Consider the following 6,000-nt stretch of genomic DNA (forward strand, 5'->3'; position numbering starts at 1 on the left):
GAGACCTCCACCTACACCGTCCCCTGCTGGTCGGCCTGGGTAGAGCAGGGCGCTGTCCCCTGAGAAGCCTTGGTGTTTTTAAGTCATCCTGTCCTGGAACCACTAAAGAAATGTAATAAATTAATATGAGAGTAAAATAGAGAATATACATATTTCTCTAAGTAGCGCTTATGGCTTTTCGATGTATACCTGTTGGTATAACACAATACTATCTAGGATCTCCAGGTACAGAAGGAGTAAGCTATTGATTTATTTCTTCATTCAGTGAATGAAGTACTAAGGATTTGATCTGGTAGGAAGATTAAAAAAAAAAAGATTTCAAAGTGTAATAAATGCTGTTCAGTTCAGTTCAGTCGCTCAGTCGTGTCTGACTCTTTGCAACCCCATGAATCGCAGCACGCCAGGCCTCCCTGTCCATCACCATCTCCCTGAGTTCACTCAAACTCATGTCCATCGAGTCGGTGATGCCATCCACCGATGACAGAGCCATCTCACCCTCTGTCGTCCCCTTTTCCTCCTGCCCCCAATCCCTCCCAGCATCAGAGTCTTTTCCAATGAGTCAACTCTTCGCATGAGGTGGCTGGAGTTTCAGCTTTAGCATCATTCCTTCCAAAGAACACCCAGGCTGATCTCCTTTAGAATGGACTGGTTGGATCTCCTTGCAGTCCAAGGAACTCTCAAGAGTCTTCTCCAACACCACAGTTCAAAAGCATCAATTCTTCGGCGCTCAGCCTTCTTCACAGTCCAACTCTCACATCCACACATGACCACTGGAAAAACCATAGCCTTGACTAGACGGACCTTTGTTGGCAAAGTAATGTCTCTGCTTTTCAATATGCTATCTAGGTTGGTCATAACTTTCCTTCCAAGGAGTAAGTGTCTTTTAATTTCATGGCTGCAGTCACCATCTGCAGTGATTTTGGAGGTGAAAGGGGCTTGGCTCATTTCTTGGAACAGAGAGAAGGCCAATGAGACCGGAAGGGATGGGTTGTGGAGATGAGGGGCACAAGATAAAGGTGATGAAGTAGACTGAGTAAGGAATGTGAAACCTGATAGAACTGTCTATAAGATTTCTGTGCTTTTGGACAAATGAATCTTTCAAAAATCTCGGTAAAATGAGTATAATGTTTTACCTATCTCATAGGGATGTCATGAGTATTAAATAACAGTGTGCCTCTAAGCTATTAATACATGTGTGCATGCTCAATCGTATCTTACTCTGGCAAGAATACTGTATGGGTTTCCATTTCCTCCTCCAGGGGCTTTTCCAAACTCTGGGATCAAACCCATGTCTCTTGCATCTCCTGCACTAGCAGGCAGAATCTTTACCACTGAGCCACCAGGGAAGCCCCAAGTATTCAATAGTGTTATTTTAAATTATTTAAGAGTAGTAATGACCTCAAATTTTGTGGTACAGATCCACATTGCTGTACCTCTTCTCAGCATTATTCCTGGAGAGAATTTGTAGTTGTTTCAACAGAATCAGTCGCATTCCCGACTCCATTTGCTGTCATCTCATCCAGCAGCTCTGATGTTTGAATTTCAATAGGTATATCCTATGTATGCATATGAAGTTCAAATTTAAGTAAATTTAACTACCAAAAATTTTGTTAGGAAATTAAAATATTAGAAAATATAAAAGATGTCTTCGAATTTCCTGGGAAAAAATCTTACGGACATTGTGTGAATATTCTATTCTGTTTTTTTCCAAATATAACTGGAAATTGCAGTTAGACAATAAACAAGGAAGGTGGACTGAGCAGGGTTAGTCCCTTCTCCCACTCAGGTGCAATTATTCTGGTCTAACTAGCCTATCCATATCCATATCCATTTCACCTCTGACATCAAGAAGTAAAGAAGAGAAGAAGAGGCAAAGAAGAAAAAAGGCACCTCAGTTTGATTCAATTCAATAAATATTTATAAGTACTGGTGTGTTAGTTCAACATACACCAATATTTTACACTCCTTTGACTCTTGTTCACCCGTCTGGCAAAATTCCCCTTCAGCTGAACTTCCTATCTATTTTCTCTATGCCTACAACAGAACAGTCCTGTTCCTTTTTTATATACACCTCTAAGACTGTATCCCTGTCCATCAGAAAATGTAACTTAATTGGTAAGTGTACATTCATAAGTGTGCTCAAATATTTAAATGCAATTAAATGTGTCTTTTCCCCAAGGAGACTATAAATTCTAAGAGAACAAGAACTATGACTATTTCTTGTTCATTATTGTATCCTCAGAAGATGGTTTTATACACACACACACACACACACACACACACACACACGTGCATAGGGACTGTGTATCCTTTGTCTTCCACTATCTCCCAGAGTTTGCTCAGATTGATATCCATTGAGTTGGTGATGCTATCTAACCATCTCATCCTCTGTCACACCCTTCTCCTTTTGCCTTTACTATTTCCCAGCATCAGGGTGTTTCCCAATGAGTCAGGTCTTCACATCTGGTGGCCAAAGTATTGAAGCCTCAGCTTTAGCATAAGTCCTTCAGATGAATATTTAGGGTTGATTTCCTTTAGGATTGACTGGTTTAATCTCCTTGCAGTCTCAAGAGACTTTTCCAGCACCACAATTTGAAAGCATCTATACACACGTACATACATATATATACTATTGAATAAATTTGTGAATATGTTAAACACTGTGATAGATATACAGGGATACAAAAACACTAAGAAATGTCATCAGTTCTCAAGGCACTTAAAATACTGCAGAGCAGAGAAGAAGTGAGGTGAGAAGTTAGGCCATATCTTAGTTATTGAGGAAAGGATCATTAAAAGTGATTTCATAATGAACAGTGATGAGCTGTATTTAGATCCTCAATAAATCATTTACAGATAGTCTCCTAACCTAATGTAGCATTGATAGGTGTTGTGGTTTTAAAATATGTACACAAATGCTTTGATACTTCCCACTTCAAGAAGTGGAGCCTAATTTCCTTCCCCTGGGTCTAGCAACATGTTTCGGACAAATTGAATGAAGTGAAAGTGATGGTACACAGCCATTGAGGCTAGGCCTTAAAAGGCATTCGGGCTTCCTCCGTACTCTGACTTGAATCACTCCCTCTGAGGGAAGCCATCCATCATGCTAAGAAGACACATCAGCAGACCTGTGGAGAGACTCACATGGAAAGGAACAGCCATCAAGGAACTGAGACCTTCTGCCAATAGCCATGTGAGTTAGCCATCTTGGAAGCAGAGCCTCCAGGCCTAGGCAAGCCTTCAGATGACTGAAGCTCTCGGCTTGATTGCAACATCATGAGAAATAAGTCATGCACCCCAGTTCAGCTGTTCCTAAACTGCTGACCCAAAAAACTGAAGATAATGTGTTTGTTGTGTTTAAGCCACTAAGTTTTGTGATCATTTGTTACATGGTGATGGACAACTAACATGATAAAAACTAATATTTTTCTAGAGAGAAATTGGGAAACAGTACCAGATGGGCAAGTAACAGTGCCTACAAAAACTGAAGATAATAAATGTTTGTTGTTTTAAGCCACTAAAGTTTTGTGATCATTTGTTAACACGGTGAAGGATAACTAATACAATAAGAACTAATATTTTTCTAGAGAGAAATCGGGAAACAGTACCAGATAGGCAGGTGGCAACTACTTTTTCTTGTTCACACACCAGCTACAACACTAGAATTTTTAGAAATTTGCCACTTCAAGTATCTACCCTGAAATACTTATCAGAATGCACTTAATTGAATGCATCTATGGTTGACCAGTAAAATGTTGAGGTAGAACAAGAAGTTTGAATTCCTAGACTTGTGGGAAATACCCTTTTTGATCAAGGTAATCCAACCAGTCCATTCTGAAGGAGATCAGCCCTGGGATTTCTTTGGAGGGAATGATGCTGAAGCTGAAACTCCAGTACTTTGGTCACCTCATGCGAAGAGTTGACTCATTGGAAAACACTCTGATGCTGGGAGGGGATTGGGGGCAGGAGGAGAAGGGGACGACAGAGGATGAGATGGCTGGATGGCATCACTGACTCGATGGACGTGAGTCTGAGTGAACTCCGGGAGATGGTGATGGACAGGGAGGCCTGGCGTGCTGCGATTCATGGGGTCACGAAGAGTCAGACACGACTGAGCGACTGAACTGAACTGAACTGAACTGAATACATAAAAATTTTTTAAGTATTATGAGGCTTAGATTGAAAAAGAGTCCATTCCCCCATCCTTTTCTACCCCTGAGATCCATCCTTTAATTCCTTTTTTTGAGGGGGGAGGTGGGTTACCACCACATTTTTAAGTAATATGCTTATGCTGTTATTTCTTGTTAGATCAATTTTAGGATTTATCTTTTGACTTCCTAATAAGGTAAAGACTCAGCACCTTTGTATTATTCCAGATTCCCTCTTTCCCTACCTCCACCTCTCATATACAATATACACAAGTTTTGGTTAAATTGCTATCCAGTATTTGTCTTATTGTGAGGCCACCCAGGACAAACAATATGCTATAGTTATATTAGGTTTATTGTAAAACTGTTTTGAACTTCCTGTGATTAAAAGCTGCCTCATTTTAAAAAGTGTTTAGTTGGGTTGTTTTTTTTTGGGGGGGGGTTTAATCACTTTTTCTCTAGTGTTTTTCAGAAAGGCACATCAAGTATCCCTCCTGTCCTGATTTTCCTGGAGAAACCCCTCCTGGAGGCCACTGTCTTCTTGCTCTAATCTGGGCTCTGTAGGGATGCTGCATAACTCTCTTCTAGAACTTCCCTAACCCCTCTCTTGTGTACTATCTTCTCTTTCCTGATACCCAGGTCTCCTCATTTTTGGCTTTTTCCTTTTTTTGGTTGGATCATATCCTCTCAGTGATTTTATGACAAAGGAGTAAAAATGTACATTATCCTTCCTCTCTAACAATATCTTAATTCTGCTCTGCTACTTAATTAACATTGTAACTGGCTATAAAATTCTCAGAATGTTGAAGGCCTTGCTCCGTTGTCCTGTATCTTCCAGGGCTTCTGCAGTGCCTTGCTGAGTCTCAGTCTTTTGTCAGAAACCAGGATTTCTTTTTTCTTTCTGAACTTTTTGTCTCTGTTAGGAGAATTTTCTATCCACTGGGTATTCAGTGTGTCCAGTGAATCTAGATAGCCATTCTTCCATTTTGGTTATTTTATTGAATTACTTCTAAGATTATCTCCTCTGTTTGTATGTTCTCCCTTCATGGTACTCTTATTAGTCAGACTCTTCTCCTTGAACGAATTCTCTATTTTTCCCCCATCTCTTCTTATCTATTTCTACATCTTTGTCTTTTTATTTCACTATCTAGAAGATTTCATCAACATTTCTTCTGGTGTTTCTATCGAAACTTCTTATTTTAGCTACCATATATTTGGTTTCCAAGAACTCTTCCTTGTTCCCTGCTTGTTCTTTTTAATGTAATCCCGTTCTTATGACTTTGATGATTCTGGTATAGCTTTTTGATTGTCTTCCTTTCTTCTGTCTGTGTTTCTTCAAAGTTCCCTTTTTCCTATTTATTTTGGTCTATTTTACTTTGGAGGCGTTCTTTAATCTGGTGAGCTTTAATTTTCTGATCATAGAATGAGTGAGGCACTAAAGTAAAAAAAAAACAGTAGTGTGAGTGGAGGGGACCAGCTGTTTTGTTGTTTTTGATGCCATTGTTTATTCCTAGAAAATTCTCCAATCCCCTTTTCTTTTTCTTTTTTTAGGCTGTTCTGGGTCTTCACTGGGGTACACAAGCTGTTTGTCTCAGCCTGCTAGTTACCCTACTAGGGATCAAACCCTATGCTTTGATCCCATGCTTTGGAAGACAGATTCTTAATCACTGGACCACCAGGGACTCCAGTCGCCTTCTAGAATGGAAGAGAAAAGGATCAGGAGTGATGAGGTGAGTGGAAAGAAGTGTATAAGGTCTGCAGTTTTGAAACTGAGCATTACAGGTGGTCTGCTGAAGGTGGGGGAGGAGTTTTAACATTCAGCATGGAGGGATTTCACTTAATCTACACTTTT

This window comes from Bos mutus, chromosome 10, assembly GCF_027580195.1.
Source record: "Bos mutus isolate GX-2022 chromosome 10, NWIPB_WYAK_1.1, whole genome shotgun sequence".
Taxonomy (NCBI): domain Eukaryota; kingdom Metazoa; phylum Chordata; class Mammalia; order Artiodactyla; family Bovidae; genus Bos; species Bos mutus.